We start from the raw sequence: 10268 nt of genomic DNA on the forward strand, positions 1-10268 counted from the left end.
CTGGCCTCAAACTTAAGGCAGAGCCAAGGATGTCCTTGAAATACTCACCCTCAGGGCCGGGAAGACGGCTCAGCAGTTAAGAGCACTGTCTGCTTTTTCAGAGGACCCAGGTTCAATTCCCAGCAGTCACATGTCACACAGACATTCACAACTGTCTGTAATTCCAGTTGCAGGGGATCCCTGAAACATATATACATGCAGGCAAAGTAACAATACACATAAAATAAAAATAAATAAATCATTTAAAAAATTAAAAAACTAAATATTCATCCTCGTGACTCTACCCAACAAGTGCTGCTATCACAGGCACGAGCCAGAACATCGGGATCCATCATCATCATCGTGGCCTTGGAAGAGCACTGACCTTGGGGCTGAGAGTGCAGCTCCACGGGAGAGCACGTGCAGAAGGCTTTAAAGGTTGCATCCGCAGTGCCTCTAGAAATATTGTTTAGCCTTGCAGTAAGTCAGTCGGTTAGCTTTTTGCTCGAGCTGTGTGTGCTGGGTTCCGCACTTGCATCCGAGGTCTTGCCAAGATGGTATAGGCTTTGCCCGGTTTTGTCTCCAAGTCTTTGTTCTTTGCTTTTGCCTGGAAGCAGAGTGCCTTCCTCTCATTCTCACTGACCAGCCAGACATTGGTGTGGGAGCCATCTTGTCACCCCTTCTCTGGGAAGCTTACTGCCCTCTGTGCCTTCTCTCTGACTTCACTCTTCTGGAAGACCTGGGACTTCTCACACAAGCCACTTGCGGTCTGTGCATACAAGGGCTTTGCAAATTTCCCTCTCTGTCCCAGCGCTCAGGAGAATTAGGAAGAGCACCTATAAGTTCCAGAGCAGCATGACTACAGAATAAGACCCTGTCCTCAAGACAAACAAACAAACAAAATATATTACCTTTTCTGGCCTCCCACATCATAGTCCCAGCGTGGACTGTGATCCCTAAATGGCATGAGCAGTTTTCTCTCCGGAGGGAGCACAAATGATGCTGTCCCACAGTCAAAAGAAGCTGAGTGTCGGGGCTGGAGAGATGGCTCAGTGGTTAAGAGCATCGCCTGCTCTTCCAAAGGTCCTGAGTTCAATTCCCAGCAACCACATGGTGGCTCACAACCATCTGTAATGAGGTCTGGTGCCCTCTTCTGGCCTGGAGACATACACGCAAACAGAATATTGTATACATGATAAATAAATAAATATTTAAAAAAAAAAAAAGAAGCTGAGTGTCGGCGTTAACCAGGCTTGGTTCACATCCCGGTCCATGCCCAGCTCTGGGGACCACTTCTGGGACTTGGTCATGGGAGTAAAACTTAAGATGTCAGGCTTGGTGGACAAGCACCTTTATTGAGCATCTTCTTTGTAATCATAAGATCTTTGAAACAGAGTTCAAGGCCAGCCTGGTCTACAGGAGTTCCAGGACAGCTAGGGCTACACAGAGAAAAACTCTGCCTCAAAAATAAACAAACAATGCCGAGCGGTGGTGGCGCACGCCTTTAATCCCAGCACTCGGGAGGCAGAGGCAGGCAGATCTCTGTGAGTTCGAGGCCAGCCTGGTCTACAAGAGCTAGTTCCAGGACAGGAACCAAAAGCTACGGAGAAACCCTGTCTCGAAAAATCCAAAATAAATAAATAAGCAAACAAAAATGAATGAATAAATGAATCTTTGAAACCGGTCCCTGCTTCTAGTGTTCTGTCCTTTACAGTATTCTAAGGAAAGATCTCCCTTTGTGGTCCAGGCTGGGCTTCCCTCAGCCTCCTGAGAGCAGGCACTATTGGTCTTGTTTGAAGATGCTGTAGCTAGGCCTTACTTTGCAGGCCTACAGTGGTACTAAGAGACGTGAGGCAGAAGATCCCATGAGCAAAGTATTTTGAAGTCAGCCTGGGCAACATTGGGAGCCCATCATATAAATAAGTCATGGATTCCTGTAATCCTAGCACTAGGAGGTAGAAGCAGGGTGATCAGGAGTTCGAGGCCAGCCTCAGCTACATAGGTCCAGGCCAGACCTGGCTGTTTGCTCCTCAACACAGCCTGCCCCATACACATTTCCTAAATTTAAAACTGAAAAACGCAAAGTATTGGGCCTGAGGACGCAGCTCATTGGAAAGGAGCTGTTGCCCAGCTTACCCAGGGCTCTGGGGTCAACCCCCAACACCACATACCCCCAAACCTGGAAAAAACGGGGGTGTTAAGAGCGAGTTCGAGGACAGTCAGGGCTACACAAAGGAACCCTTCTTGAAAAATAAAAAAGGATTGAATAAACCATCATGATAAATACATCATGATAAGTACACGGATTTTCTTTTGTGTTTTCTTCTTCTTGTTTTGAGGCAGGATCTCATAGCCAAGGCTGGACTCAAACTCCCTATGTAGCCTCGGATGACCTTTAACGCCTGATCTTCCTGCCTACTTTTCCCCCCCCGCGCTGGGATTACAGGCGTGATCCATCACACCCTGCTCAAAGCCCGCAGATATTATTGGGCTTCCACACGTACATGGAGCTGAGGACTCAGCCGTGAAACGTCGAAGTCCCGGCCCTGGGAGGAGTGCAAAATGGAAGTTGAGGCAGTGGTGACTGCAGCTTGGAGCAGCCAATTAGGAGAGTGGGGTGGCTCTCCCCAGCCTGCCTGAGCTCTCCTCAGAGGTCCAGATCCCCTTAGCCCACATCCCTTCCTTACAAAGAGCCCTTGGTCATTCTCTCCCCTTCCTCCCTTCCCTGTCGTCCCTTCCAGCCGGCGCCTCTCCGAGTTAATCTCCTCGCCCGTCAGGGGGTGACAGGAGGTGTCTGTCATTCGGAGCCGAGGCAGTCAGCCTGGCTGGCTAATTGGGGCGCGGGCGCCCAGAGCACGGGAAATGGCCGGAGGGAAGGAGGGGGAAGGAGGGAAAGGAAGCCGTCCTCACCTCCTCGCAGCCGGCTTGGAGCTGATGCACATGGCTCCTTAGGGGGAAAAGAAAGCAGAGAAGAATGAGCTGTGGGACAGGGCTCTGATCTTGGACAAATTGCTATTCCTCACTAAGCTCTATATTAATAATAATAACAGTAAGCCTTTACAGAGAGTTGTTGCGTAGATCAATATGCCTATTGAAAACCTCCAATGGGATTTTTATAGCAATTAGAATTCTAGCCACACTATTCCCAAGCACCCAAGCACCCTCTTTTACCTCTCCCAAATGCCTCCATCCTCCATGATCCCCCTGGTCCAGACCCTCCAGCCTCACTACTGCTAAGTGCTTCCCGCCTCAGGGCCTTTGCACTTCCCTTTCTGCTCTCTGGAACATTTGCCTCTACCAGGTCCTGAACCACCTTATCCCAAATCACTTACCTCTGGTTACCCTGCAACATCACCCTGTTAGATTAGCCGGTTCCATACACTGACAGACATAATGGGAAACTATTCATTTACATATTTGTCTGTGATTAACTGTTGGAACCTCAGCACTTCAAACGAGGCTTTGTTTATGGAGACCCATAAATAGTAATTAAATAAGTATAATTTCTCACAGAAATCTAAAAAACTTGTTAGTTCCCCCTTCTAATAGGTTTGTTTATGTGCATGAGTATTTTGCCTGTAGGAATGTGTACCACATTCATCTTCACCACCTTCACGCCTGATGCCCATGGAGGTCAGAAGAGAGCATCAACACTGGAACTGTAGCTATGGATGGTTGTGAACCACCATGTGGGTGCCAGGATCTGAACCCGAGTCCTCTACAAACACCACTAGTGCCACTGGGCCATCTCTCCGTCCCCATTCTGAGGTGAGGAAATTGATGAAGGAGATTATGAATTCTGATAATTGGGAAGGAGCCTCAAAACTAGGGGCCTTATGTATGTTAGGACTATGTTCCTGACCACCTGACCAGTTCTTTGGAGGCTGAGGCAATGGGGCAATGACTTGGGCCAACGCCAGGCTGGCAGGTTTCTTGGGCGCTTCATTTGGCAGCCTAGGGAGTTGCTCCTTGGGTTTGAAACCAATCCCAATATGCTCTGGGCAAAATGGATGGATGAGTCCTAAGGGGCCTTCACACAGTCCAGGAGGGAGGGGCCAGGCAGGGGTCCACATCTTCCTTTCCTGGTCCTTTTTACCTGGCGAAATGCTGCCTCCTGACCTGGTGCAATCCAGCCCTTGACACCTTTCTCTTTTCTCCCATGCTGTTCCTACCACACTGAGGCTCCCTGCCCACTGTGCCTAAGTCGCTCAGACCCATCCTTTAAAGCCTAGCATCTATACTGCCTCCGCTCGAAAGTCTCCCAGGCTGCTGTTGGTGTGGTGGCATCCTGCCGAGCAGTCAAGTGCTCTATGTTACCCATCACATGGTTGGTGCAAAGTCACTCATTAAGCCTCCTGTCCCTTCATGAATGCAGGTGAACCCATGGTTTTGGGGCTCTGGATCTCTAATTTCCCTCCAGGTATCCAAGCCTAAAATCTCCATGTGGAAGCCGGGCGGTGGTGGTGCACGCCTTTAATCCCAGCATTTAGGAGGCAGAGGCAGGTGGATCTCAGTGTTCTTACAGAGAAACTCTGTCTCAAAACAAACAAACAAATAAATAAAAACATGTCAGAATGTTTTAGGAGGTCTTGACCTGGTTAAAAGTCCAAGCTATACACTAACTTTCCCCCATTCTCCCCCGGATTGCAGCCAGCTTCCTCCTTTCTAGACCTTGATACCACCCACCCCCTTTCTTCCTGCCTTCCCCTCTTCTCCCAGGCCAGCCTATCAGAAGGTGCTATTGGTGGGAGGTGGGGAGAAGCAGACTGGCAACACCTGTTCCCTTCTTACCCTCTGTCCAGAGCTGCAGACCCCATACGCTCTTCTTGCATGCCCGTGTGCATGAATTACTGCAGGTATGCATGCCTGCTAGGTCCCTTAGCTCTCCCGTTGCTTCAGCCCTCTCAAGATGGAATAGGGGTAGGGTGGGGGAGACAGATGAGAAGCTGCCAAGAGTCCTAAGAACCTCCAACCATGTTGAGGGTCAGCAGAAGGACAGGTAGGGAGGCCAGGAAGTAGGGTACCAGGGCCTCTGTTCATTTTGATGTTGTGTGAATGACACAAAAAGCAGATACAAATATTATGCAAAATAGAATTTTCTTTTTCTCGTCACCTGTTCTGCGGTGTTCTGAAATGGACTGCAGAACCCAAGGGGAGATGTGGACAGGTATCATGGATGCTTTGTGGGCTAGAGATCACGCAGGTTCCCTGCTGCCATAGCTCCAGGCTCTGGAATGCAGGTGAAGCGCCTGTCCTTGATTCCAGCGGCTCTGCAGGTGGAGAGGGCACTGGGCTGATCTATCTCCAATGCTTCGGGGACCTTTCAGAGCCATCCATCCATTTAATGGTGTGTGAGACAGATCACAGACTAGCTAAATTCTTCTGTCCTGGCCTCTGCCAGACCTGGGTTTGATTCCCAGCACCACCACTTAATCCTGTGTCCTTGGGCAAGGCAAGTCCCCAAGATGTCTCTGAAACTTCTGTTTATTTGCTCATAAATTAGAAACAATAATTGGACAAAGCTCTTGTGGAGTGTTTGTAAAGACTCTCTCAGTGACCTATGTGGTATGGGTGGACCAGGGCAAGTGCCCGGCCCTGGGTAAAGGCTCTATAAATGGCTTGTTTTTCCTCCCACACACCCAGCACTGCGGACTGAAACCAGGGCCTTCCACATGCTAAGCAAGGCCTCTATCACTGAACGTCATCTTCAACCTTCAACCCTCTTTTTACCTTTTAAGACTCAGTAACAAAGATGAGGATAGCTTCGTCTGTGGTTCAAGCTCACCTTGACTTTACCGTCTTCCTCCCTCTGGAATAGCTGAGATGGCAGATCTGATTAATCACTAACTGGGAGCTCCCAGAAAAACACAGGATCAGGGGAAGAAGGGAGGGTGGTGCACTTGTGCCTCTCTGTATGTGAACATGCACACACCCTTGGAGAAGTATACTACAGTTATAACTGATATTTACAGACTTGTAGCTCAGAGGTAAAATGCATGCCTAGCATATGTGATGTAAGGCCTTCTTTAAGTTTGACTTTTCAGGGGCTGGAGAGATGGCTTAGATGTTAAGAGCACTTGACTGCTCTTGCAGAGGTCCTGAGTTCAGTTCCCAGCAACCACATGGTGGCTCACAACCATCTGTAATGAGATTTGGTGCCCTCTTCTGGCCTGCAGGCATAGATGCAGACAGAACACTGTGCGCATAATCAATCTTTTTTTTTTTTTTAAGTTTGATTTTCAACATCAAAACTGAACTTTGGGGGCTGGAGAGATGGCTCATTGGTTAAGAGCACTGGCTGCTCTTCCAGAGGTCCTGAGTTCAGTTCCCAGCAACCATAGGGTGGCTCACAACCATCTGTAATGAGATCTGGAGCCCTCTTCTGGTGTGCAGGCATACATGGAGGCAGAATGTTGTATACATAATAAATAAATAAATCTTAACAAAAAAACCTAAACTTTGTGATTTTCTGGGAGCTCCCAGAAGACAAAATTGCACACCCAACAGCAATGACTGTTGAGTTCCAGGCATCTGCCAGGGGCTGGGTAGGACCTGGGATTACTTTCTCAATTCTCCCACGTCTGCCTGAAAAGGGCTTACTCATCTCTTTTGGGTAGCAGGAAGTGAGGAAGAGCTCCCTCAGAGACCATCCAGTGATACTCTTTGTCCCATGCACTGACCTTCACCTTGCAAAGATGGAGACAATGTCAATGGGAGGACTTTCTGCTTCCAGTCAACTGAAAACAAGATCTCAGTAGAGTAGAAGGCCAGGCAGGATACTGGGGAAATTTTGGTGCAGAGGGAGGTCTGTAGAGGTGGGTGATACAACAATTCTCCCAGTAAGAGTCAACATTTATGAGCATGTTAAGACTTTTGGCTGGGCCTTGTGATCCATGCCTTTAACCCCTAGCACTTGGGAGATAGAGGCAGGTGGATCTCTGAGTTCGAGGCCAGCCTGGTCTATATGAGTTCCAGGACAATCAGGGCTACACAGAAAACACACACACACAAAAACAGGCCTCAAATCCTCGTGCCCATTCTCCAGAGTGCATTCTTCAGGGATAATCCATGTGTGCTATTTTATGACCAGTGTTTTTACATCATCATTGTTATCACTACTACTTTTATTTTAAGTCTATGGGTATTTTGCCTTTGTACAGGTCTATACACAAAGTAAATGGTTGATGCCTGAGGCCAAAAGAAGGCATCAGATCCTCTGGAAATGGAGTTACAGACAGCTGTGAGCTGCCATGTAAGTTCTGGGAATCAAGCCTGGGTCCTCTAGAAGAACAGTCAGTGCTCTTAACTGCAGAGCCATCTCTCCGGCCCCAAGAGCATGTCCTTATCTGTAGCAGTTTTCCTCAGATTGAAATATTTCATCCTGCAGGGAAATCCATTAAGGAAGGAAGAACTCAAAATAGCTTCAGGAAGTCCCCGAAACTGAGCAGATTCACTAGGCCCCTCCCTCTTCGAGAATATATAAATAGGAAAACTTCATCACAGTTGATTTCAGACAAGTCCAGCCTCCTAGAAGAAACAGAAACACAGTCATCAGCTCAGACCAACTGAGCAACCAGGAAAGGACACTCTAACCTGTGAGCTGCCAGATTATGCAATGTTATTTGTAATCCACGCAGGAGGGGCCTTTGGTGATGCAGCTGTCTGAGTCATTTCCACTCCTGTACATAACCCTTCACTCCTATTCCTGTAAGGAATCCCAATAAAACTAATTGGGTCACCAAGCTGAACTTTGGTGGTACTTTGGTCTGTTGTCAGGCCCCTAATCGAGGTGTGTAGGTGTGAGTGTTTGTGTCTTGTGTCTCCCCAGGAAATGTCTGTCACATAGTAGCTCTTTACCAGGCTGTGCGAAATACTTCACAGGTTGCATCCTATTTATCCTTAACAGTGACCCTTTCTTTTTTTCTTTTTTTTTTTTTTTTTTTGGTTTTTCGAGACAGGGTTTCTCTGCGGTTTTGGAGCCTGTCCTGGAACTAGCTCTTGTAGACCAGGCTGGTCTCGAACTCACAGAGATCCGCCTGCCTTTGCCTCCCGAGTGCTGGGATTAAAGGCGTGCGCCACCACCGCCCGGCAACAGTGACCCTTTCAATGGCCTGAAACAGGATCTTATATAGCTCTGACTGGCTTTATAGCTGAGGATGATCTTGAACTTGTGACGACCCTCCAGTCTTTAGTTTATGTGTATGTGTGTGTGTGTGTGATTCAAGTGCTGGATGTATGTTATTATATTACATCTTGTTTGGGCAGGTCTCTGTGAATGCTACAAGCATTCTGTTAACTGAGTAACCTGCCAGATTTCCCTTTCTTCTTAAACCCTTGAGGAAACTGAACAAGACGCTAGCTCAGTCACACACCAGGAGTACCCTAGTATAGCTGTGCCTTCAGCCTCTGACCTACATAGATTCTCCATGCTCTCTGGGGACAGCCTACACTCAGTTTACCTTACCTGGAATCCAATTCACCTGCCTCTCCCCCTCTTCCTCAGACCTTCTGCCAAACCTAAATCTCCTTCTCTCCCCTGCCAAAATGTTTGCCTTTGGTGGCAGAGGGACCTTTCAAACTTTTAATTTGGAGCTGGAGAGATGGCTCAATCTTTAAGAGCACTGGTTGATCTTCCAGAGGACTTTTGAGTTCAATTCCCAGCACACACATAGAAGCTCACAACTCTCTGTAGCTCCAGTTCCAGGGGACCTGGCACCTTCACAGACATACATGCAGGCAAAATGCCAATGCACATAAAATAAAAAATCTTAAAACAAAGTTTAAAGTCAGTGCCAAGTGTAGTAGCACACATCCCAGGATTCCAGAGGCAGAAGCAGGAGGATCTCTGTGAGTTTAAGACCTCCAAGACCACTTTGGGCCTATGACCATGCTCATAAAAGCCTTCCCCTACCTTCCACAAGGCCAGTTCTTTTTGAGTCTTGGGACCTTTGCTTTAAATGATCCTCCGAACCAGAATACCTTACCCTCTCCTTTGCTAACTGGCTTTTCCTGGTCTTTCAGGCTTCAGGTCAGATGTCATCTCCTCTGAGAGGTGTATACCCTCCCTGAAGTAAGTTTCACACGACCTATTTTAATATCTTCTTAGCTCTTCAGCGATTTATTTGATTATGGTGTTTCCTTGAAAAAGAATCTAAGTTCTGTGAAGCTGGGACAAGGCTGTTGTCTTGGTGCCCACAGAGTTTACGCAGTGTCTGGCATTTAGTAGGCACTCAATAAACTCAAGATGTGTGCTTGCTGCGTGACATGGACCAAGGAAGCACGGAGTGCCTCAGTTTCTTTTTGTTGTTGGCCTTCCACTCATTCCTTTAGCCACACAGAGAAGGTCGGCATGAGATCAGAGATGGCAAAATGCTCCTTCCGGGGGAGAGAGGGCACGATGCCCAACTGAAGATGAGGTCAGCGCAGGAGGCAAGAACCTCAAAGATCATCTTGGCCAAAGCCCTGACCTGGCCCGACCCAGGATCCCAGATCCGCTGGGGAGGGTGCGCAACCCTGCTTCGGGTGGGAAGCTTCTCCCGGCGGGGCCTCCTCTCCCCTCCCCTCCCTGGGGAGGCAGGTGGAGCTGCGTCCTCATCTTTGTTCCCATCTGGAGCGCGTTTGGCGCGGCGTGGCGGGGGCGGGGCTGCGCCCCCGCGGTGCCCAGAGAGACGGGCCCGCCCGCTTATCTGATCTGCAGCTAATTGAAACTCCCTGCTCGCGAAGGTCAGCTCGGTCCCCTGACAGCTGCCGAGCCGAGCCAGGCCGGATGGAAAACCCGGGCTGTGCAGGGCCGACGGGGCGCGGGGGGAGGGGTTGTGGGGGGGCTGCTTCTGCGGCAAAGTAGACAAAGGCGGCCCCTCCCTCCTCGCGCGCACTGCTGGGGGTCGTCGGAGGTAGCGGCCTTCGCCCTCAGCCTGCGGGGCGCTCCAGCCAGAGTCACGTGGCTTAGGGCTACAGAGGAGGGGGCGCCCTTAATCCCTGCGCGCCCGCCCACCCTGCTCCCACGGCGGGGCCCGTCTGGGGTCTCTGGGAGAGTCACCCCCAACTTCCTGCCCCCACCCCGCCTCCACGCCCCGGCTCTGAGACTTCCTGCCTCCCCGGCTGCGGGCAGCTTAAACTGTGGGAAGCTGTTGGGGCCGGGGTGACCCGGTCCCCTCCCCCTGTGCGCTCGACGGGGCGCAGGGGTCCGGGAGGAAGTGTGCGCAGTGGGGGGCACCGCCCGACTCCCGGCAGTCATCCGGTGGGGCAGGTGCGGCCTCAGTCCTGCGACGGAGGGCAGGCGGGCCTGT

This window comes from Microtus oregoni, unplaced genomic scaffold (assembly GCF_018167655.1).
Source record: "Microtus oregoni isolate MIOR12 unplaced genomic scaffold, Mior012 000098F_ref0000018, whole genome shotgun sequence".
Lineage (NCBI taxonomy): Eukaryota > Metazoa > Chordata > Mammalia > Rodentia > Cricetidae > Microtus > Microtus oregoni.